The sequence below is a fragment of the Rhinopithecus roxellana genome, chromosome 5 (assembly GCF_007565055.1).
Source record: "Rhinopithecus roxellana isolate Shanxi Qingling chromosome 5, ASM756505v1, whole genome shotgun sequence".
NCBI classification, from domain to species: domain Eukaryota; kingdom Metazoa; phylum Chordata; class Mammalia; order Primates; family Cercopithecidae; genus Rhinopithecus; species Rhinopithecus roxellana.
The window spans coordinates 112,449,728-112,475,797 of NC_044553.1; the positions used below are offsets into that span (position 1 = coordinate 112,449,728).

The window sequence follows — 26,070 nt, forward strand, 5'->3', positions numbered from 1 at the left end:
AAATGAGATACAGTAGGGTCATTGTAAGTTAAATGCAAAGACTAAAAAGCACTTACGACTGTATTTGATGCAATGGACTGAATAGCGTCTCCTCCCCAAAATTCATGTGCTGTGAGAAATGAGTTTCTGTTGTTTAAGTTGCTTTGATTATGGCTGCTTGAGCAGACTAATACACTTGGCACATAATTATGATCATTAAATGTTCATTTTATTATTATGTGTATTTTTTCTAGTGTGGCTGTAACAAAGTACCACACATTTGGTGTCTTAAAACAACAGAGGCCGGCCGCTGTGGCTCACACCTGTAATCCCAGCACTTTGGGAGGCTGAGGCGGGCGCATCACGAGGTCAGGAGTTCGAGACCAGCCCAGTCAACATAGTGAAACCCGATCTCTACCAAAAATACAAAAAATGAGCCAGGTGTGGTGGTGGGCACCTGTGATCCCAGCTACTCAGGAGGCTGAGGCAGGAGAACCACTTGAACCCAGAAAGTGGAGGTTGCAGTGAGCCAAGATCGCATCACTGCACTCCAGTGCTGCTGGTAGCCCAAGAGAAGTGAGGCTGAGGACAGCAAGCAGCATGGGACATGGAGGGCCTCCGGGACCTGGACAGGAGCAGTTTCAGTGGCATGGCAGGACTGGGCTTAGGAAAAAAAGAGGAGGAGGAAATTGGAAGCAATCAGTCTAGACAACTCTTTTCAGAAGTTGTACAGGAGACAAGTAGAAAGGAAAGTGATGTCAAGAAAGACTTCTGTAGGATAAGAAATTTCATAGCAGGCTGTATGCCGATGGGAAAGATCTAGCAGAGAGGATGAGATGGATGGAGTCAGGGACAAAGGAGAATGCTGGAGCCACATGCCTACAAGGGATGGAGCCTGTGAATACCTGTGGGGCTCGGCCCTCAGCAGGAGCACTGAGAGTTTCTCCTCACACCTGGAGAGAGGCACATGTGTGCACACAGATGCAGGTAAGTGGAGTGAGCTGTAGAAGTGCCTGGAGAAGCAGGTGTGCACTATAATCTCCTGCCAAAGGCTCACTCCAGACGTGAGGTTAAAACTGTGCCCTGTGCAGCCTTGGAGGTGAGCCAGCTCCATCACCAAGTCTCAGGTACTTTCTCCTTGAAACAGAGAAATACCTACGCCATAGCCCCTGGGCAGACAACATGTAAGAGGAAAGTTAGAGCTAGTTCCTGCCTTTAAATCAGTATGTCAAAAGCAATTTCTTAAACCAGAGGTCAGCACACTTTTCCTGTCTTCTCCAGGCACTTCTCCAGCCCGCTCCTCTTACCTGTACCTGCCCCTGTGTGCACACATGTGCCTTCTCTCCAGGAATGGGGAGGAACTCTCAGGGCTCCTGGTGAGGGCTGAGCCCCACAGGCATGCATAGGTCCCATCCCTTGTCACCTAGGCATGCTGCTGCAGCTATTCTCCCTTTGTCCCTGACTCCATCCATCACCCTCTCTGCTAGATCTTTCCCATCGGCATACAGCCTGCTATAAAATTTCTTTTTGATTGTTCTTCACCCACAATAGAGTATAAGCTTCATGAGAACAAGATTTATTCCTGTTTAGTTTTGACTTTGAAGCCAAAAACTATGTAGTGTAAAAGCAGAGGAGTCCCAACCCAGCTGTGCTGAACCACACAGAACCATGTTCTAGTCGTTGGCCCATGCCGTTCCCAAGAATTTGGGAAAGGGCGTGACCATGTAAACTGAGTACTATAGATCTGGAAACTACATCATCGAGAGATTACTTTGGGGAAATTCAAAGGAATTTCCTTTCCTTCAACTTAAAACCTGGCTTACCACACCGTGGCCAAACTGGCCTCTTCTTCACTCTTTGGACCTCCTGTGCATTCTTCCCAACCTCCAGACCTCATCTATGCTGACCCCTATTTCTGGATGTTCCCCTTCCCATGACCCCAGCTTCCCCAACACATGCAAATGCATTCACTCACTGCTAGTAAAACCCCTCCTCACCCTTTAGAACTGAAGCTGGAAATCACTTGCTGAGGGATCCCTTCCAAGATCCTCCAGATTAGATCAAAATGGCCTGATCTCCTCATCCATCTACCCTGTATGTTTCCAACATAAACTCTATTAAAATTGAACTAGGGCATGTTTTGTGTATTTATTTTTAACATCTGACCTCCCTACTTGGGTTGGTAGAGCTCATGTATCTTGTTTATCCAACGTATAAGAACTCAATGAATAGTTACTGTATTAGTTTCCTACTGCTGCTATAATAAATGACTACAAATTTAGTGGCTTCAAACAACAGAAATCTATAATCTTACTATTTGGAGGTCAGAAATCCAAAATGAATCTTACAGGGCTGTGCTCCTTCCAGAAGCTCTAGGGGAGAATCTGTTTCTTTGCCTTTTCTTTTTTTTTTTTTTTTTTTTTTTTTTTTTTTTTTTTTTTTTTTTTTTTTTTTTTTGAGACGGAGTCTCGCTCTGCCGCCCAGACTGGAGTGCAGTGGCCCGATCTCAGCTCACTGCAAGCTCCGCCTCCCGGGTTCACGCCATTCTCCTGCCTCAGCCTCCCAAGTAGCTGGGACTACAGGCGCCCGCCACGTCGCCCGGCTAGTTTTTTGTATTTTTAGTAGAGACGGGGTTTCACCATGTTAGCCAGGATGGTCTCGATCTCCTGACCTCGTGATCCGCCCGTCTCGGCCTCCCAAAGTGCTGGGATTACAGGCTTGAGCCACCGCGCCCGGCCTTCTTTGCCTTTTCTTGCTTTTAGAGACTACCTGATTCATTGCCTTCTCCCTCCATCTGCAAAGCAAGCAATCAGGTCACTCAGACTTCTTCTTCCACCATAACAACTCCTTCTCTGATTGTCCTGCCTCCCTCTTTCACTTATAATGACCTTGTGATTAGATCAAGCCCATCCAGATAATCCAGGAAACCTCCGCACCTCAAGATCCTTTGCCTTATCACACCTGCAAAGTCCCTTTTGCCATGTAAAGTGACATATGCACAGGTTCCAGGAATTAAGACATGGGCATCTTTGGGATCTAGGTTCAGGAAGCATTATTCTGCCTACCACCGTTGCTAATAAGACACCAAGGTTTCCCTCTCTTAGTATTGAAACCCAAACCACAGGTAAAGGTAGAGGAAATGTCCCAGGATTGTACCCATTCTTTCCTTTAATCATTCACTCATTCATTCATCTCTACATTCTGACCAGGTGCTGAGTAGTAAACACAACAGGGGAAAATATGTGCTTCAGGAATATTACATTCCCGTGAGGAAGAAGACAATAAATAAGCAATATCAGGGATAAGTGCTAAGGAGAGAAGGTAAAACAGGGAAGGAAGATAAGAATATGTCTGTGGGGAAGGAAGAAAGAATATGTATGTGGGGATGGGATGCTGTGTTCAATTTTAAATATGGTGGTCAAGAAGACTGCACTGCAAAGATGGGATTTGAAGAAAGACCTGTAGGAGGTGAGGGAGTAGGCCATGCAGTTGTCAGAGGGAAGAGTAGCCCAGCAAGGGAACAATGGGTGCAGAAGTCCTGAGGCTGAAGCAAGCTTGGCTTCTTCTCAGGTCAGTGTGGCAAGGGGCAAAGGAGATCAGTGCAGCTGGAGCAGAGTGAGAGAGGAAGACAAAAAGAGAGGGGACAGGTGTTGGCAAGTCTTGCAAGTCACAGTGAAGACTGGCTTTGACCTTGAGTAAAACAAGAAGCCATAGCAGGGTTTTGCACAGAGCAGAGACAGGATCTGACTTACATGTGAAGGGGCAGACCTACCTCTTAAAGAGTACCAGGCTACACCCATCTCCACTCCTGACCCTTAGCAAGTGCTCATCAAATATATGTGACTGGCTGAAAGCATGATTCTCAGAGAGAAAAGCAGGTAACTTGAGGATGCTGAACCACCAGAGGTAGCTCATTGTGAGCCAGGGGTCTGTTTTCAGGAGGCCCAGGCCGCTGGAAGAATAAACGCCAGGGCTAACACCATTGCCTGGCTCTCTTTCAGTTGCTTGGTGAAGACCGATTTCAAGACATTGAAAAGATTAAGACCATTGGCAGCACCTACATGGCCATGTCAGGCCTGTCACCTGAAAAACAGGTAAAAGACTCTTTGGAGTCAGCCACAACGTAATGCAGGGGTTTTGCTGTTGTCATGTCACCGATGGTGGTGAAGCCTCTGTTGCCAAGATCCTTGGGGAAAGATAGGGAGAAAATCTAATGGATTGGATTGTAGTAGTTATGTGATGTGGATTTGCCCCCTAGGTAAGTAGAGTCTACCAGATGAAGCCATGCTGCTTTTTTGAGAAACTTCTAGGCTTTGTTCTGAACCTCATTGTTCCCTTAAACAAAATCAAGAGCCAAGAAATAACCTATTGTGATTTCATTGTGGATCTTACTAAACCCCTAATACTTGCCTCTTTTTTCTTATTTTTATTTTGTCTTTCAAAAGTCTTACATAATAATAATAATAATAGCTGCTGCTTTTTGGAGTGTTGACTGTGTTCCAAGCACTGGTGTTAAATAGCAACACTGTCTACCTTCCAGGGTTAATGTATGAATTATCTCAGATAATGTCATGCTCCCCAAGCAAAGCCTTGCATCTAGTAAAGTCCTCAGTTAGTGTTAAATGAATATGAGTCCAGATACTTGGGGAAATGGAATTCTCATCAATTTCTTCCAATCCTTCCTATGCTTTTTTCCAACTAAAAACAATAAAATACTTCAAGAGTGACTATCTGGGACGAAACTCAGGCTGGTTATTATTTGGTATGTGTGCAGCAGGGATCAGAAAACTACAGCCCACAGGTCAAATCTGGCCCACCCTCTGTTTTTGTAAATAAAACGTCATTGGAACACAGTCATGCCCATTCATTTATATTTTGCCTATTGCTCCTTTCAAGCTAAAATGGCAATGTTGAGGGTCACAACAAAGACCATATGGTTTACAAAGCCTAAAATATTGGCTATCCGGCCTTTATTGAAACTATTTGCTAACCTCTGTTCTACAGGGGCACAAAGTTCTCTCATATAAAAAAATGTCATTCAATACCTACGAAGTAGGAAGGGCAAGTATGCTTATCCCCATTTTATGGATTTGGAAACTGAGGTTCAGAGAGGCCCAGAGCCTTATGCAGCACTTCCCTTAGAAGTTTTGTAAGCAAATGTATCCCTTAAACACACACTGTGAGCAATTCAAAGGAAATAGTTCTTAGATTGGAAAAGCTACACATACATAGGAGCACATACACACACACACACACATACACATACCCACACACCCCCAACATACACGCACATACACACCTACACTCACACCCATTCACACACACGCGAGTGAGCATACATTCAGGAATTGATGTTACATCAACCTGAACAGACAGGCGTAGATGTGGACGAAGGAACACAATGACCCACATATACTACACTCTTGCAAGCAAATATCATGTCTTCCTATGTTCTGAGATACCAGTGACTTGAGGGTAGAGGGGCTCACCCACATGATTATTTCCTTTAAGGGATGTGCAGGTAGGGTTGGATTGGGATGTAAAGCCCCTGCTGCAGAAATGTTAATGTTCCCCACATTCCACATTAAATGAATTCTTCTCCTCATGTTTGCTTCAGCCATGTGAAGACAAGTGGGAACATTTGTGTGCTCTGGCTGACTTCTCACTCGCCCTGACAGAAAGCATACAGGAGATCAACAAGCATTCATTCAACAATTTTGAACTCTGGATTGGTGAGTAGCAGCTGCAGGTGGGTCCTGATAGAGCCAGCTGACCTTGCTCCGACAGACCCTCCCCCTGCCTTGGACACCAATCCAGGGAAGCTTTTTCCTGCAGAATGCAATAGACCTAGCATGACCCTGCCAAGGATAGAGACAGGGTCAGCTCAGGTCTTTTCTTAGTTTCCTCTCAGTCGAGATGCTGGAAACAAGAGTAGGATACTGGCTTGTGTGCAGAAATACAAAGCAGCCAGCCTTTGGCAAATGCTAGACTATTGTGAAACTCTCTTCCAACTTGCCCGCCCATGCAAGGTCGTGCATAGAGATGTAGCTGACTAATCAGTCATTTAATTCTGACTCCCGGGTAGCTCAATGCTCGTGGTCATTGTATTGCTCTCAGGGTCTTCAGGATAATTCCTTCAGACAAAAGTATGATTCTACTCCTGGGGATGGCAGATAATATATTTCCAGGGACAGGCTTTACTCAGCTACAAAGCTCGCCCTTTCTTTGGGCTTAAAGACACCATTGTGCAAAGCAACAACATAACAAAAATCACTGCAATCAATAATAATCCTTTATAATTTGCCATTCCTTCCACATCTCTACTGAGCCTCAATGATCTCCTAAAATGCAGTCTGAAAACCCCCGTCTAGTCCACATTCTCATTTTGTAGATGAGTAAACATGGGCGTAGAAAAAGGGAGTAACTAGCCTAAGATCACACAGCCAAACAGTCACACCAGCAGCAGCTCCAGCATTTCCTAACTCTGAGACAATGACACTTTGGCTGCCAGAGTGCAGTTTAAAATAACTGTTGCTACAGTCCTCACATTGTAGACATCTTCTGGCTGATATGCCATTTTACTTTATCTGCTTCTACCTTAGCAGCTTTCAAGAAAAAGAGGTCAAGAAATACCAATACCTGACTTGTCAGATCTAAGGAATGCCATATGTCTTTGTTCTTTGCATTTAAGGGCTTATATTTTATGTTTTTGATCTATGGATGGGATGTTCAAGGCTTGTTCCCACAGCTTCCATCAATCTTATCAATGTCATTTCTGAAATTGTTGACTACACAATTAAACCAGGAATAAAAAGGGAACCATAATGATGAGCAGAGATATTCTAAGTAAATTCTGAAGATGTTGCCAAATCAGGGTCAACCCTTGTCATGACATATTATACTCCTAGTATAGTTTCACTGATCTCAGATGTTGGAAAATTAACTTCCCAACTGAATTAAGCATCTCAATTTGTGTTTTGGGTCTGCTGTAACCAGCTGTATGACTTTGGGTGAATCATTTAAACCTTCTGTGTCTCCGTTTCCTCCTATGTAAGCTGGGTGTTAAATTATTACCTCCTCTGCCTCCCTACCTCACAATAATAATACAAGAATCAAATGGGATACTGCCTGTCAAAGTTCTCTGCAAATTTTAAAGAGCTAACTATCATTGTGATTCCCATGTACTCTATAGAGTGAGATTTTCAAATTTCCAGTCAATTATATCAGTGTGTATGTGTGTCTTGCTTTTGCCTTGGCTTGGAATAATCTTACCCAGATACCTGCATGGCTATTCCCACCACTTTCTTCAAATCTCTGCTCAACAAGGTCTTTCCGAACCCCCTTACTCCAAAATACACTCTCTTCCATCTTTCTCCATTCTTTTACCCTCATTGGTTTTTCTTTGTAGTCCTAATCACTCATTAATATTATATTACATTTGTAAAATTATTTTCTATCTCTCCCCAGTGGAAGGTAAATTCCATGGGGACCAGGGCTGTATTTCTTTCCTTTCCCACCATATCCCCAATGCCTAGGACTGTACCTGGCTCATAGCAAGTGCCTAGCCAATGTTTGTAGAATGAAATAATTGTGTCTATTAGAGACACACATGCCCACTAACATGTTTGGTGAAATGCTACCATTTCTAGAATTCTGTGTTTCCTAGCAAAGGAGGCACTGAAACTGTCTTTAAAAGTATTTACCAGATAAACTGTGGAAGTGTGGGGAAGTAATAGCCCAAGCAGGGACAAAGGCACAAAGGTGGGTAACTGGCTGGAAGGTTAGGAAAACTCCAGCAGTTCAGTGTGGCTATAATGCAGCAGTAAGGAAGAGAGTGGGACAAATGAGGCTGGAAAATCAGGCCAAAGCCATATGAGAGAGGTTCTTGACTGTGATTCTAAGGATCATTGGCTTTATCCTGTAAGTGAAAGGAGCCCTGGAAGATATTTAAGTGGGTCATAACTTGATCAGATGTGCAACTTGATCAGAAAGAGCTCTCCCGCTCCTGCAGCAGTATGGAGGATGAGGTCAAGGGGACAAGGGAGGAGACAGGGAGGACAGTTAGAAAGCCATCGCCATGGACCAAGGGAATGATACTGAGGACCTAGGTTAAAACAGAGAGGAAAAAGATCTGTCCAGGCTCTCAGAGCACTGTGTCAGTAGAAGCAGGAGATCCCAGGGTCCTGACTTCTGGTCCATGCTCTGATCATCCCATGGACTGAGACAAGTCAGTGTTCATATGAAAATAATAATTATATTCAATTGAACACTCACTGGTTGCCAGGCACTATGCCACAGTGGTTTTATTTATATGATCTCACTAAATCTTCCTTTAATTATTTCCAGTCTATTGATGAGAAAAGTAAGGTCCAAATAGGTAATCTAATAAGTGACTGGGGGCAGGATCTGGACCCTCCCGTTCATCCACAGAGACCTCACACATAGTGATCACTATCCCAGGGAGGGGTCCAGACACCCCAATGTCCCTCTTCTCCCTCTGACACCCCCAGTGTACCTCTTCTGCCTCTGACTTCTTGCTCCTTTGGTTCACCCTCTGGGCATCAGCCACGGCTCAGTGGTAGCTGGCGTTATCGGCGCTAAGAAACCACAGTATGAGACGGGCGGATCACGAGGTCAGGAGATCGAGACCATCCTGGCTAACCCGGTGAAACCCCGTCTCTACTAAAAAATACAAAAAACTAGCCGGGCAAGGTGGCAGGCGCCTGTAGTCCCAGCTACTCGGGAGGCTGAGGCAGGAGAATGGCGTAAACCCGGGAGGCGGAGCTTGCAGTGAGCTGAGATCCGACCACTGTACTCCAGCCTGGGGGACAGAGCGAGACTCCGTCTCAAAAAAAAAAAAAAAAAAAAAAAAAAGAAAAAAAAGAAACCACAGTATGACATTTGGGGCAAAACTGTGAACCTGGCAAGCCGAATGGACAGCACAGGGGTTAGTGGCCGGATCCAAGTCCCAGAGGAGACCTATCTCATCCTGAAGGACCAGGGCTTTGCCTTTGATTACCGAGGGGAGATCTATGTGAAGGGCATCAGTGAACAGGAAGGAAAAATCAAAACGTACTTTCTCCTGGGAAGAGTCCAACCCAACCCATTCATCTTGCTCCCAAGAAGACTGCCTGGGCAGTACTCCCTGGCTGCGATTGTCCTGGGACTTGGCCAGTCCCTCAGTAGGCAAAGGCAGAAGCAGCTACTCAATGAGAACAACAACACGGGAATCATCAAGGGTCATTATAACTGGCGGACTTTGTTGTCACCCAGCGGGACGGAGCCTGGAGCCCAAGCTGAAGGCACCAACAAACCTGATTTGCCATAAAAGCATTTTCTTTGTGTTTCTTTTTTTTGTATTTCTTTTATATATAAAATAAATGTACTAATAAAAAGGTTTACTTTTTTTTAGAACAAGGATGGTTTCGTTAGTCTTTGAATGTACCAGATCAAGGACACAATTTGAGGTTCTTTTCAAATGTTCCCTTCACAGATATTTATTGGTCACCTCTTGTGTACAAGGTTCACTGGGAAGCAGAGATAAATGAGATCTAGTTTCTGACTTTGAGAGTTTGAGAGACTTACAACTAGGTGGAAAATAGGGACATGTGAAGTGAACAGAAATTCCATACAATCAGATACTCACCACCATCTGCTATTTTTGAGCACTTGCCATGTACCAGGTCAAGTGCCAAATTTTTTACATAAGGACCTCCTGTAATCCTAACAGCATTTGACCTGTACATTCATCAGTATTTGCTGAGCACCTACAATGTTCCTATGACTGTCCTATGCTCCAGGGAAATCCTAGCAAAAGTGTTTCCCTTATAGAGCTAACATTCTGGTTGGGGAATAATATATAATATTCTTATTAACCAATACATAAATAATCTGCTTTCAGATAGAAGTAGAGGCAACAAAGAAAATTAAGTTGGCCACTTGGGATAAAGAATGGGAGGACAGGGATGCTGATTTAACTGAGTCACCAGGGAAGGCTTTTTTGAAGATGTGATGTCAAAGATTGGCCCTAAATAATGAGAAAAAGGTGATCCATAAGACCTGAGAGAAAAGTTTCATAAGAAAAAGTAACAGCAAGTACAAAAGCCCAGATCAAGTCCAGTACATTGGAGGAACAATGAGAAAGGCAATGGGTAAGTGAGTTACTGTGGGCAAGCACACTGTTTCCGGGAAGACACCTACGTGCTTATGACCACAAGACTGCCAGGAAAATTTCATACAGATGAGAAGGCCCAGAAAAATTCAAGGATTTGGCCAAGGTCATGTAGTTAGTTGTAGAACTAGCCTCATAACTGTATTATTCAATAAAGGCCAACTGCCATAACAAATAACTCCCAATCTTAGTGGCTAAAACACAATAAAAGATGTATTTCTTGCTCATGTTCTATTGGATATGTGACAAGGGGTCTCCCATGCAGTTTTTGGGGGGCCTAACTTCCTTCTGCATTGGAGTTCTCTTCTTGGTCCTCTCTATCCAGCCAACCGAGGAGAAAAAAGGGAAAGAAACGAGAATTACTTAAAAGGTCTTAGCTACCAGGCATACATCATCTTTCTGTCCCACTTCACTGCAGGGGAAGTTAGGGAATGGATTATTCCTGTGTTCCATTACCAAAAGGAAAAGTGAAATAGAATTGTCTATGCCACAGGTACCTGAGTCTTTCTGAGCCCAGAGTCCATGTTTATAAGCACTAAGCTATTCTGATAAGCACTATACTGGAGGTACAAGGTTTAAGTAATTGAATGAAAATTACAAAAAATTCCAGTCATTCTCTAAACACTTGACTCTGAACACCATCCCATTTAAAAGAAACTTAGCCCCAGGTAACAAATCCACAGGAGATATACCCTCAAAAAAACACCTGCCTGAGGTATCTCAAGTGGGACCCTAGTGTTAGAAGTAAAGCTGTCTTCTCTTGAGGCACAAAGCAGAGAGGGAATTGAGGTTCAACTAAACCTTGAACTTTGAACCACATTTGGGATGCTGTTTGCTCTAGGAAACTATATACACATCAAAGAAGTATCCCACCTCCAAATTCATGCAAGGCCCCAGTGGAATGTGAAGATGACCTGCAAAAAGCCTCAGCATACGGTAAAGCCCTCTACCGATGCCAGAGGCTGTTACAACCCTCATAGACTCAGGATCCCAGGTCAGGAAAGCCCCACGGGTTGTTCAGTCCAACAGACTGAGGACAGTTAAACAAAGTAAAGCTTTATGCCTGCTGAGACTTGGAACCACCAGATGCAGGTGGGGAGCTGAGCTCAGGTAGGTCGAGGCTTGGCAAACAAAGCTAGCAAAAAGGCTGGTCTCCAAAAGGTAGTTAGGCTGTGAAGGCACAGTATCTAAAAAACAGAAAACTTGATGTGGATCATCAAGCTTTGGTCTACCCCAGAGCATAAGGCCCATCTCAAAGCCACAGCCAGTATCAGCAGAGACTCCAGTAAGCGGACAAGCCACGGTGAGCTGGATCCACCCCCAAGAAGAGAGGCTAGTAGGGAAAGGCTTCGTTTCTAAACCCTGAGCTAGGACTCAGGACAAAGTCCCTGGACTACAAGAATTTGGCCCTAGGCAAGATAACTAGGCAGAAACTAAGGTAAGAACCATCAGGCATGTGGATGCCACCAATTTGGGGGTGACAGTGGGGTTACCACTGTAAGGCTTCACCCAGAACCTGTTCCTGACTCAATGATGTCAAACCTCAAGATACAACATAGGGAGGAGGTGGACACTCCATCCTGGGTCTGGGAGGTGTGACTTCATTCAGGACTCCAGGACAGAGAGGAGCAAGGGGGCATGATGATGCTAAGAATTCCCATCAGATTGCCAAGGAGCCCATAAAGTGGGCATCTAGCCTCTACTCCAATTCATCCAGCACCAAAACATTGAGTCCCTTCCCTCTAGATCAACACATTCATTGGCACCAGCAGACGTAGTCTTTCCGTACTAAGGTAAAAGGACAAGAGACAGAACCATAAACTGGCTTGTGGTTGAAAAGCTAAGAAAACAAGCCTCTTCTTGGGCCTTGCATGAGTCTAGAGGGGGCCATGAAGACACACAGTCTTCCTGAATTAGAAGTATGTTTCTGTTCACCTACTTTTTTGGTCCATTCAGCTCATTTACTAAAAGAACCTGAAATGTCAAGTGATTTCTGGGAAACCTGGCATAGTATTTTAGACAGGGATATCAATCTTACCTTTTCCTTCTCTGAACTATGCCTGTGAGATGTGGGGTTTGATTTTAGAATTGTCAAGGATAAACACATGCCGAGGGAATGGTTCCCAAAATGCTGAAATACAAAGAGAAATTCAATAAGGTTTAGTTGAGGCTTTTTCAACAGCTCTGTATTCTTGACTTACTCTTCTGGGAGCTGATTCAGGTGGGTCCTCCACCATTCATCAGTCTGTGTAGGAAAAGCACAGTCTCCCATGAGACAAGCACAGCCTTGCCTAGAGAATGGGCAAGGGTATCTGCAGCTTTCATTCAAGGACTGGGTTTGAGGAGCTGCTGCCTCCCAATCTGCCATCACATAAAGCCATGTGGGTCACCTTGAGCTCAGAAATGCCCCCACACCTGTTTCACCACTTCCTTTCTTCTTTAGGAGCCACGGGAGTGTAGCTGCTTTCCACTGGAAGTTACAACTATGTTGTCATCTCCATTTTACAAATGAGGAAACTGAGGCACAAAGAGCTTGAGCAACTCACCCAAGGTCTAACAACTGGAAAATAGGTATTCAAAGCCAGTTGGTCTAGCTCAAGAGTCCTGTCCTTAAACACCACTGTTGAACCTTGTAAGAGGGCGAATAATGTTCATTAAATGAAAGTTGGCTGTCTGAGCAGACTCCCCGCTTGCATGCTGCAGGTTGTGTGAATGGGTGAACTGTGCAAAACTCTGGAATGACAGCCATTCAGACAGCCTGGGGCCACTTGTCCTGATCCCAAACAGCTTCATCCTCTTCTCCCAATGCATTAAACAACAATTTTTATTTTCTTTCTGTCCTGTGATATGAAAAAGGTCAGGAAGTACTGGGCTAACCATTCAGAGGCATTTTCTTGAGGTGCACAGGCCTTGGTTTGAATCCTATATCTATCACTTACCAGCTGTTTGATGCTGGGCATGCAGCAGGACCTCTGTGTGCCCCAGACTCTTTTCCTACCACCTGCACATCAGAAAGGAAGCTGTTGTGATTTAGAATCCCGAAGTTTTAAGACTTGAAAAGTACGGGAAACATACCATGTACAGGAATATACAATTTTATTTCACTTCACTTTATGTATTTCACAGATATTGCATTTTTTTTAAACAAATTGAAGGTTTGTGGCAACCCTGCCTCAAGCAAGTCTGTCACAGTCATTTTTCCAATGCATGTGCTTCCTTTGTGTCTCTGTGTCACATTTTGGAGATCCTTGCCATATTTCAAATTTTTTCACTATTATTATATGTGTTATGGTTATCTGTCGCCAGTGATCTTTAATGTCACTATGTACTCTTTTTGGGGTGCCACGAAACTGCACCCATATAAGATGGCAAATTTAATTGATAAATGTCCTGTGTCCTCTGGCTGCTCCACTGACCAGCCATTCCCCAATCTTGCTGTCTCTTCTTGGGTCTCCCTATTTCCTGAGACACAACAATATTGAAATTAGCCCAATTAATAACCCTACAATGGCCTCTAAGAATTCAAGAACCTGTATTAATTCATTTTCATGCTGCTGATAAAGACATACCCAAGACTGGGCAATTTGCAAAATAAAGAGGTTTCATGGACTTAGAGTTCTGCATGGCTAGGGAGGCCTCACAATCGTGGTGGAAGGCAAGGAGGAGCAAGTCACATCTTACCTGGATGGCAGCAGGCAAAGAGGGAGCTTGTTCAGGGAAACTCCCATTTTTAAAACCATCAGATCTTATGAGACTCATTCACTATGAAGGAGAACAGCACAGGAAAGACCCATTCCCATAATTCAATCACCTCCCACTGGGTTCCTCCCATGATGTGGGAATTGTGGGAGTTACAATTCAAGATGATATTTGGGTGAGGACACACCCAAACGATATCATTCCACACCTAACCCCTCCCAAATCTCAAGTCCTCACATTTCAAAACTAATCATGCCTTCCCAACAGTCCCCCAAAGTCTTAACTGATTTCAGCATTTACTCAAAAGTCCACCATCCAATGTTTCATTTGAGACAAGGCAAGTCTCTTCCACCTATGAGCCTGTAAAATTGAAAGCAAGTTAGTTAGTTCTTAGATGCAATTGGGGCATAGGCATTGGGTAAATACAGCCATTCCAAATTAGAGAAATTGGCCAAAACAAAAAGGCTACAGGCCCCATGCAAGTCCAAAATCCAGCAGGGCAGTCAAATTTTAAAGCTTCAAAATGATCTCCTTTGATTCCATGTCTTGCATCCAGGTCACATTGATGCAAGAGGTGGGTTCCCATGGTGTTGGGCAACTCTGCCCCTGTGGCTCTGCAAGGTACAGCCTTCCTCCTATAAGAAGGCTGGTGTTGAGTGTCTGTGACTTTTCCAGGCACACAGTGCAAACTGTCAGTGGATCTACTATTCTGGTGTCTGGAAGATGGTGGTCCTCTTCTCACAGCTCCACTAGGTGGTGCCCCAGTAGGGACTCTGTGTAGGGGCTCCAACCCCACATTTCCCTTCTGCACTGCCCTAGCAGAGGTTCTCCATGAAAGCCCCACTCCTGCAGCAAATTTCTGCCTGGATATCCAGGCATTTCCATATATCCTCTGAAATTTAGGCAGTTTCCCAAACCTCAATTCTTGACTTCTGTGCACCCACAGACTCAGCATCGCAAGGAAGCTACCAAGGCTTGAAGCTTGCACCTCTGAAGCCATGACCTGAGCTGTATCTTGGCCCCATTTAGTCATGGCTGGAGTGGTTGAGATGCAGGGCACCAAGTCCCTAGACTGTACACAGCATGGGAACCATGGGCCTGGCCCACAAAACCATTTTTTCCTCCTAGGCCTCCAGGCCTGTGATGGAGGGAGCTGCTGTGAAGACCTCTGCAATGCCCTGAAGACATTTTCCCCATTGTCTTGTGGATTAATATTTGGATCCTCATTACTTATGCAAATTTCTGCAAGTGACTTGAATTTCTCCTCAGAAAATGGGCCTTTTTTTCCTATCACAATGTCAGGCTGCAAATTTTCTGAACCTGTATGCTCTGCTTCCCTTACAAAGTTGAATGCCTTTAACAGAACCCACATCACCTCTTGAATGCTTTGCTGCTTAGAAATTTCTTCCACCAAATACCCTAAATCAGCTCTCTCAAGTTCAAAGTTCCACAAATCTCTAGGACAGGGACAAAATGCTGCCAGTATCTTTGCTAAAACATAACAAGAATCACCTTTGCTCCAGTTTCCAACAAGTTCTTCATCTCCATCTAAGACCACCTCAGCATGGACCTTATTGTTCATATAACTATCAGCATTTTCAGCAAAGCCATTCTACAAGCATCTAAGAAGCTCCAACAAGTGTCTAGAACTTCAACAAGTGTCTAGGAATTTCCTGTCTTCTTCTGAGCCCTCTAAACTGTTTCAACTTCTGTCTGTTACCCAGTTCCAAAGTCACTTCCATGGTTTGGGCCTCTTTTCAGCAGCACCCCACTCTACTGGTAACTATTTAGTGCATTAGTCCATTTTCATGCTGCTAATAAAGAAATACCTGAGACAGGGCAATTTACAAAAGCAAGAGGTTTTATGGAGTCATATCTTATATGGATGGTGGCAGGCAAATGGAGAGCTTGTGTAGGGAACCTCCCGTTTGTAAAACCATCAGATCTCATGAGACTCATTCACTATCATGAGAAAAGTGCAGGAAAGATCCACCCCCATGATTCAATCACCTCCCACCAGGTTCATCCCACAACACGTGGGAATTATGGAAGTTACAATTCAAGATGAGATTTGGATGGAAACACAGTCAAACCATAACAGAGCCTCACACCTCTCATTTTAAATCAAAAGCTAGAAATAATTGGCCGGGCGCAGTGGCTCAAGCCTGTAATCCCAGCACTTTGGGAGGCTGAGACGGGCGGATCACGAGGTCAGGAGATCGAGACCATCCTGGCTAACACGGTGAAACTCCGTCTCTACCAAAAAAATACACACACACACACACAAAAAAAAACTAGCCGGGCGTGATGGCGGGCGCCTGTAGTCCCAGCTACTCGGGAGGCTGAGGCAGGAGAATGGCGCGAACCCGGGAGGCGGAGCTTGCAGTGAGCTGAGATCCGGCCACTGCACTCCAGCCCGGGTGGCAGAGCGAGACTCCGTCTCAAAAAAAAAAAAAAAAAAAAAAAAAAAAAGCTAGAAATAATTAAGCTTAATGAGGATGACACATCTAAATCCAAGACAGGCTGAAATCTAGCCCTCTTGCACCAAACAGCCAAGTCATGAGTGCAAACAAAACATTATTGAAGAAAGTTAAAAGTGCTGCTCCAGTGAACAGAGGAATGATAAAAAATAAATAAGTGAAAGAGCCCTATTGCTGATATAGAGAAAGCTTTAGTGGTCTAAATAGAATATCAAACCAACTACAATATTTCTTTAAGCAAAAACCTAATCCAGAGCAAGACCCTAACTCTCTGTAATTCTCTGAGGGGTGAGAGGGATGAGAAAGCTGCAGAAGAAAGTTTGAAGCTAGCAGAAATTGGTTCCTGAGGTTTAAGGAAAGAAGCTATCTCCATAACAGAAAAAAGGAAGGTGAAGCAGCAAATCCTGATACAGACGTGGCAGCAAGTCATCCAGAAAATCTAGCTAAAATCATTGATGAAGGTGACTACACTAAATAGCAGATTTTCAATGTAGAAGAAGCAGCCTTATTTTGGAAGTAGATAACAACTGGGACTTTCATAGTGAGAGAGAAGTCAATGCCTGACTTTAAAACTTCAAGGGACCATCTGATTCTCTTGTTAGGAACTAATGCAACTAGTGACTTGAATTTAAAGCCAGTACTTATTTACCATTGTGAAAATCCTAGGACCCTTAAGAATTATGCTAAATCACTCTGCCTGCCTTCTATAAATGGAATAACAAAGCCTGGACGACAGCACATCTGTTTACAGCATGACTTACTGAATATTTTAAGACCACTATTGAGACCTATTGCTCAGAAAACAAGATTCCTTTCAAAATATTACTGTTCATTGAACAAGGCACCTGGTCACCCAAAAATGCTGAAGAAGATGTGCAAGGAGATTAATGTTGTTTTAGTGCCTTCTTACACAACATACATTCTGCAACCCATGGATGAGGGAGTAATTTCCACTTTCAAGTATTATTATTTAATAAATATATTTAATGAGGCTGTAGCCACCATAGATAGTGATTCCTCCAAGGAATTTGGGCAAAATAACTTGAAAATGTTCTGGAAATGATTCACCCTTCTAGAAACCATTAAGAACATTCATGATTCATGAAAGAAGGTCAAAATATTGATATTAACAGGAGTTTGGGAGAAGCTGAATCCAAATCTCATGGACGATTTTGAGGGGTTCAAGACTTCAGAGGAGGCCAGAACTTCAGATGTGATGAAAATAGCAAGAGAACTAGAATTAGAAGTGGAGCCTGAAGATGTGACTGAATTGCTGCAATCTCAGGATAAAACTTCAACAGAGGAGAAGCTGCTTCTTACGGATGATTAAAGAAAGTGGTTTCTGGAAATGGAATATATTCCTGGTGAAGATGCTGTGAAGGTTGTTGAAATGACAGCAAAGGGTTTAGCATAAATAAGAAACTGCCATAGCCACCCCCATGAGGCGGCACATGCACGTCATGAGGTGGATGATGGTCTGGGCATGAGGTCCTGCACGTTCTTGTTGACAATGGCCACGTACGAGTCCACCAGGTTCTGAATGGTCTCCACTTGCTGCTCCAGCTGTGGTCCATGGAGTGCATGAAGCTGTCGGAGCCATTTCCCTCGGTCTTGCTGGCCTGTCATGAAGAACACAAGGGCATCAGGGTAGGCAGGCCATGTAGCCAGGCTCCAGGCATCCCCTGCAAGGGTACCTGGAACACTGATGCAGAGAGAGAAGCAACTGGCCTAAACAGACACCCAGATCCCCACATGCTCTAAAGGGTTTCAGGTCTCTGCCTATCCCTATATCTCTCAGGACCCCAGACTCCCCTGATTCAGCCTCATCTTGTTTCTGACTGTAGTACCCAGAGTTTGCCTCAATTTCCCAAACCAGAAATGAGAAAACAACATCTGCAGGTCCTTTGCTTAAAGACCTGGCCAGAGCTGGTGCCAGGCTGCAGACACCTGGCAGGAAGCAGGAGAAGGTCACACTCACTTTCTTCTCATCCTGGGAGGCACACACACCAACATTGCCGCCACTGCTGGCACCAGGGAGCACAGCCAAAGTAGACACACACAGCGAGGAAAAGGGGAGAGGTTGAGTGAAGCTGGGACACTGCACCCCAACTCTAAGGCTCCGCTAGACAGTGCCACAGTGAAATAGGGGAGAAAAGAGAAGGCAGTCACAGGAAACCAGCATCATAGAAAGGGCATGCAGGAAATGCCATCTGTGGCAGAGACGGAGACACAAAACTGCCACTGGAGAAGGATGGGAGGACCAGAAAACTTAACTCTGATCTCACCCCCAGAGTAGATAGTGGGGAGGATTCCTGGTTATTTCTGAGCCAAATAAGGGCTCATAAACATGGCATGACTTGGCATCACTGTGGATGGTGCCCCAGGGCCCCCTAGTATCAGCAGCTTGCCCCTCCTCTCCTTGCCTTGCCGCTCACCCCAACACACTCAAGGTACACGCCAGCCCTCAGAAAGGAGGACTTCCAGCTGTTCACCTCCTCCTGTCTCACGGGCCAGCTCCAGCTGCTGATAATCCTTGTAGATATTCCAGCAAGGCAGGGCAGGCAGTGAGGGCAGATGGGCAAAGCCCCACTCTCACTGGGGCTTAGGGGCATGCCTGGACTTGGAGATCATCACACCTGAGGCAAGTCCTGGCTTGCTTATTTCCCAGCTGTGTGATTCTGGGCAAATCCCTTCCTTTCAGCCTCAGTTCCCTTATTGGGAAGATGGGTTAATAATAATTCCTGCCTTGTTACGGTTTGGCTGTGTCCCATCCAAATCTCAACTTGAATTGTATCTCCCAGAATTCCCACGTGTTGTGGAAGGGACCCAGGGAGAAGTAATTGAATCAGGAGGGCTGGTCTTTCCTGTGCTAAATTCTCATGACAGTGAATAAGTCTCATGAGATACGATGGGTTTATCAGGGGTTTCTCCTTTTGCTTCTCTCATTTTCTTCTGCTGCTGCCAATGTAAGAAGTTCCTTTTGCCTCTTGCCATGATTCTGAGGCCTCCCCAGCAATGTGGAACTACAAGTCCAATTAAACCTCTTTTTCTTCCCAGTCTTGGGTATGTTTTTATCAGAAGTGTGAAAATGGACTAATACGGTAAATTGGTACCAGTAGAGTGGGGCACTGCTGAAAAGATACCTGAAAATGTGGATGTGGCTTTGGACCTAGGTAACAGGCAAAGGTTGGAACAATTTGGAGGGCTCGGAGGAAGACAGAAAGATGTGGGAAAGTTTGGAACTTCCTAGAGACTTGCTGAATGGCTTTGCCGCAAATGCTGATAGTGATACGGACAATAAAATCCAGGCTAAGGTGGTCTCAGATGGAGACAGGGAACTTGTTCAGAAGTGGAGCAAAGGTGACTCTTGTTATGTTTTAGCAAAGAGACTGGTGGCATTTTGCCACTGCCCTAGAGATTTATGGAACTTTGAATTTGAGAGAGAAGATATAGGGTATCTGGCCGAAGAAATTTCTAAGTAGCAAAGCATTCAGGAGGTGACTTGGGTACTATTAAAGGCACTCAGTTTTATAAGGGAAGTGAGCATAAGTTTGGAAAACTTGCAGCCTGACTATGTGATAGAAAAGAAAAACCGATTTTCTGGGGAGAAATTCAAGCCAGCTGCAGAAATGTGCGTGAGTAGCAAGGAGCCTAATGCTAATCCCCAAGGCCATGGGAAAAATGTCTCCAGGCCATGTCAGAGACCTTCACAGCAGACCCTCCCATCACAGGCCTGGAGGCCCAGGAGGAAAAAGTGGTTTTGTGGGCCAGGGCCAGGGACCCTGTGCTATGTGAAGCCTAGGGTCTCGGTGCCCTATGTCCCAGCCACTTAGCCGTGGCTGAAAGCGGCCAACATACAGCTCAGGCTGTGGCTTCAGAGGGTGGAAGCCCACGATTTGGCAGCTTCCATGTGGTGTTGACCCTGTGAGTGCATTGAAGTCTAGAATTGAGATTTGGGAACCTCCACCTAGATTTCAGAGGATGTATGGAAATGCCTGGATGCCCAGGCAGAAGTTTGCTGCCAGGGCCCTCATGGAGAACCTCTGCTAGGGCAGTGCAGAAGGGAAATGTGGGGTCAGAGCCCACCCCACAGAGTCCCTCCTGGGGCACTGCCTAGTGGACCTGTGAGGAGGACAACTGTCCTCCAGACCCCAGAATGGTAGATCCACTGACAGCTTGCACCATGTGCTCAGAAAAGCTGCACACACTCAATGCCAGCTCATGAAAGCAGCCGGGAGGAAGGCTGTACCCTGCAAAGCCACAGGGGTGGAGCTGCCCAAGACCATGGGAACCCAACTCTTGCATCAGTGTGACCTGGATGTGAGACACGGAGTCAAAGGAAATCTTTTTGGAGCTCAAAATTTGACTGTCCCGGCCAGGTGCGGTGGCTCAAGCCTGTAATCCCAGCACTTTGGGAGGCTAAGACAGGTGGATCATGAGGTCAGGAGATCGAGACCATCCTGGCTAACACCGTGAAACCCCGTCTCTACTAAAAAAAATACAAAAAAAAAATTAGCCGGGCATGGCACCTGTAGTCCCAGCTACTCAGGAGGCTGAGGCAGGAGAATGGCATGAACCCGGGAGGCAGAGCTTGCAGCGGGCTGAGATCTGGCCACTGCACTCCAGCCTGGGTGACAGAGCGAGACTCCATCTCAAAAAAAAAAAAAAATTTGTCCCACTGGATTTCGGACTTGCACGGGCCTTGTAACCTCTTTGTTTTGGTCAATTTCTCCCATTTGGAACAGCTGTATTTACCCAATACCTGTACCCTCATTGTATCTAGGAAGTACCTAGTTTGTTTTTTATTTTACTGGCTCGTAGGTGAAAGAGACTTCCTTTGTCTCAGATGAGGCTTTGGACTGTGGACTTTTTGGGTTAATGCTGAAATGAGTTAAGATTTTGGGAGACTGTTGGGAAGGCATGATTGGTTTTGAAATACGAGGAAATGAGATTTGGAGGGGCCAGGGTTGGAATGATATGGTTTGGCTGTGTCCCCACCCAAATCTCAACTTGAATTGTATCTCCCAGAATTCCATGTTATGGGAGGGACCCAGGAAGTGGTAACGAATCACGGAAGTTGGTCTTTCCCATGCTATTATCATGATAGTCAGTAAGTCTCATGAGATCTGATGAGTTTATTGGGGTTTCTGCTCTTGCTTCTCTCTCATTTTCTCCTGCCACCGCCATGTAAGAAGCGCCTTTCACCTCCCGCCATGATTCTGAGGCCTCCCCAGCCATGTGGAGCTATAAGTCCAATTAAACCTCTTTTTCTTCCCAGTCTCAGTTATGTTTTTATCAGCAGTGTGAAAACGGACTGATACATGCCTCTTTGGATCACTGTGAGGATTCAGCAAAACATTATCCTAAAAAGAAAAAAAATAAGTTAAAAGTCTTGCTTAAATATGACAAGCTTATAAAAATTAACAGAAACATTATATTAGAATTTCTAAAGTCATTTCCATTGAAATCAAGAATAAGAAAAACATGCTGCTTTCCCCAGTGTTAGTCAACATTATTTAAAATGTTTAGCTAATTAAACTGAAAAAAAGAATGGAAAAAAAGTATGGTATGTGTATCATACAAAAAAGGTAAAATTGAATATTTTTGCATATAATAGAGAACAGAGAAAATTTGATTTTAATAAGATAAATACTATACCGTTAAAATAATTTAATAAAATACCTTAAATCAAGATATATACAGTACATAAAAAATATTAGCCTTTCTCAATATGAGGAATAACTAGTCATGGATATAAATTTATTTTTTAAATAACACAAAAAAGCATTATATATTACATAGGAATACATATAAAACCATTATCTATTATTTAGAAATGCAAAAATACATTTTAAAAATGTTTAAATGTCTGGGAATTACACACACTGGCTCCTAAACAGTGGCCACATATCTAGAAAGGGGGAAGATGAAAGAATGTCATCACATTCTATAAATACGTCAAAATGTTAAAATCTAGTGAGTATGAGAGGAGGGTACATGTTGACTGGAATATTTTGTATATTTCTCTGTATATTTGAAATATTTAATAATACAATTTTAAATTTGAAATATCTTCTTTAAAATCATGATAAGGCCGGGCCTGGTGGCTCATGCCTGCAAATCCAGCACTTTGAGAGGCCGAGATGGGTGGATCACTTTAGGTCAGAAGTTTGAGACCAGTTTGACCAATATGGTGAAACCCGTCTCTACTGAAACTACAAAAATTAGCCAGGCATGGTGGCATGCACCTATAGTCCCAGCTTCTTGGGAGGCTGAGGCAGGAGAATTGCTTGAACCCGGGAGGCGGAGGTTGCAGTGAGTCGAGACTGTACCACTGCACTGCAGGCTGGGTGACAGAGCAAGATTCCATCTCAAAGAAAAAAAAAAAAATCGGCCGGGTGCGGTGGCTCATGCCTGTAATCTCAGCACTTTGGGAGGCCAAGGCGGGCGGATCACGAGGTCAGGAGATTGAGACCATCCTGGCTAACATGGTGAAACCCCGTCTCTACTAAAAATACAAAAATATTAGCCAAGCGGCCGGGCGCGGTGGCTCAAGCCTGTAATCCCAGCACTTTGGGAGGCCGAGATGGGCAGATCACGAGGTCAGGAGATCGAGACCATCCTGGCTAACACGGTGAAACCCCGTCTCTACTAAAAAAATACAAAAATCTAGCCGGGCGAGGTGGCGGGCGCCTGTAGTCCCAGCTACTGCGGAGGCTGAGGCAGGAGAATGGCGTAAACCCGGGAGGCGGAGCTTGCAGTGAGCTGAGATCCGGCCACTGCACTCCAGCCCAGGCGACAGAGCGAGACTCCGTCTCAAAAAAAAAAAAAAAAAATATATATATATATATATATTAGCCAAGCATGGTGGCGGACGCCTGTAATCCCAGCTACTCAGGAGGCTGAGGCAGGAGAATGGCCGTGAATCCGTTAGGCGTAGCTTGCAGTGAGCCAAGATCACACTACTGCACTCCAGCCTGGGTGACAGAGCGAGACTCTGTCTCAAGGAAAAAAAAAAATCATGATTAAAACCAACAATAGGCCGGGTGCGGTGGCTCACGCCTGTAATCCTAGCACTTTGGGGGGCCAAGGCGGGCGGATCACGAGGTCAGGAGATTGAGACCATCCTGGCTAACATGGTGAAACCCCGTCTCTACTAAAAATACAAAAAAATTAGCCAGGCATGGTGGCGGGCGCCTGTAATCCCAGCTACTTCAAGAGGCTGAGGCAGGAGAATGGCCGTGAATCCGGGAGGCGCAGCTTGCAGTGAGCCGAGATTGCACTACTGCACTCCAGCCTGGGTGACAGAGCGAGACTCTGTCTCAAGAAAAAAAAAAAAACAAATCATGATTAAAACCAACAATAGGCCGGGTGCGGTGGCTCACGCCTGTAATCCTAGCACTTTGGGAGGTCGAGGTGGGCGGATTGCCTGAGCTCAGGAGTTCGAAATCAGCCTGGGCAACATGGTGAAACCCCATCTTTACTAAAATACAGAAAAAAGAAAAAAGAAAACGAAAACGAAAACAAAAACAACAACAATAATGGCTAAGAATGTTTGTATATGAAGTCATTTTTAAAGACAGAAAACAAGATCTAAGCAAGTGGAGTGACATGCTAGTACTCCAGTAAGGATAGTGTTAATATTAATTTTTAGAAAAATTAATGTATGTGATGCAATCCCCATTAGAATCACATCGAATTACGTCTTGGTCCATTTTGGCCACTGTAACAAAATACTATAGCTTGGATAGCTACTAAACAACATAAATTGATTTTTCCTAGTTTTGAAGGCTGGGAAGTCCAAGATCAAGGCACAGGCAGGTCAGTGCCTGGTGAGAGCCCATTTCATTGTTTATTTACGGTGCCTTCTTGTTATGCCCTCAGTGGGGGAAGGGACAAGCAAGCTCCCTTGGGCCTCTTTTATAAGGGGACTAATCCTGTTTATGGGAGCTCTGCCCTCACGACCTAGCGACTTCCCAAAAGCTCTACCTTTTAATACTGTCACCTTGGGGGATAGGATTTCAACACAGGAATTTGGGGAGGGCACGAACATTCAAACCATAGCAAGCCATTTTACAAAAGTACATCAAACGAATGTAAAGTTCAAATGAAAAAAAATGAATAGGCAAGAAAACTATGAAAATAAAAAATAGAAAAAGGGAGAATTGCCCAACCAAATTATTAACCTACATTATAGAGTCACTATAATCAAAACAACATTAAAAGATGAATAAAAATGTCTCTGTGGATCAGAAATTGATCCAAAATCAATGTAAGTATCTATATGAACATGAAATACAGGCAGGGTACTATTGCAATTCAGTGGGAAAAGGTTAATTTTTTAAATATAAACTGGCCATCAATCTAGAAGAAAACACAACTAAATCCACTATCTCATGCCATTCACAAAAATAAGGTTCTGATGGTTTAGACATTTAAATATAAGGAATAAAGAATATGAACAAACTGCACAGCAGAGAAACATGTGTTTTATAATATTATGAAAATACACTCAATGTCATTAGAACTCAGGAATAAGCAAACTGAATAATCTGTGGTTTTATCAATAACTTGGAATATGATGTAGTTCTTAAAAATATTGATCCAGAGTCTCACTTACTGGGACAGAGAGATGAAAAAATCACATTGCTTAAGTGTGGTTTTTTTAATCAATCATAAAACACTATAGTTGGATATACCAATTTTTATAGGTCTGTACAAGTATAAGGGAAGATATGGACCAAGGGACATCGAGCTGTTACTATTGCTTGTTTATGGGGTGAGGATGGAAGGGACTGGAAGAAGGTTATTAATGTTATTCTTATATATATATGAATATATTTTACTTTTTAAAATAAGAAGACTTGTTGATATAATTTTAAAATAATTTTAAATATTTAGGCATATTGAGAAAAGAAAACCAAGGAGGCTTTGCAGACGCCCCTGCTGTCGGGAGCCCGGTACTATCAGCCATGGCTAACCCCACCGTGTTCTTTGACATCGCCCTTGACGGTGAGCCCTTGGGCCATGTCTCCTTCAAGCTGTTTGCAGACAAGTTTCCGAAGACAGCAGAAAACTTTCATGCTCTGAGCACTGGAGAGAAAGGATTTGGTTATAAGGGTTCCTGCTTTCACAGAATTATTCCAGGGTTTATGTGTCGGGTAGTGACTTCACATGCCATAACGGCACTGGTGGCAAGTCCATCTGTGGGGAGAAATTTGATGATGAGAACTTCATCCTAAAGCATACAGGTCCTGGCATCTTGTCCACGGCAAATGCTGGATCCAACACAAATGGTTCCCAGTTTTTCATCTGCACTGCCAAGACTGAGTGGTTGGTTGGCAAGCATGTGGTCTTTGGCAAGGTGAAAGAAGGTATGAATATTGTGGAGGTCATGGAGCGCTTTGGGTCCAGGAATGGCAAGACCAGGAAGAAGATTACCATTGCTGACTGTGGACAGCTCTAATAAGTTTGACTTAGGTTTTATCTTAACCACTAGACCATTCCTTCTGTAGCTCAGAAGAGCACCCCCCACCCCATTTGCTCACAGTATCCTAGAATCTTTGTGCTCTCACTGCAGTTCCCTTTGGGTTCCATGTTTTCCTTGTTCCCTTCCATGCCTAGCTGGATTGCGGAGTTGAGTTTATGATTATGAAATAAAAACTAAATAATCAAAAAAAGAAAAAGAAAAAGAAAAAGAATGAATTGGCCTTAAGAGGTATAATGGCTATTATCCTAGTG

General features: G+C 44.2%; 1 pseudogene; it reads right to left on the reverse strand.

Annotated features, from left to right (window-relative positions):
• The window catches only part of LOC115897580, a 41,960-nt pseudogene extending 16,657 nt beyond the window's left edge, over positions 1 to 25,303 (reverse strand).
• Positions 25,304 to 26,070: the final 767 nt, after the last annotated feature.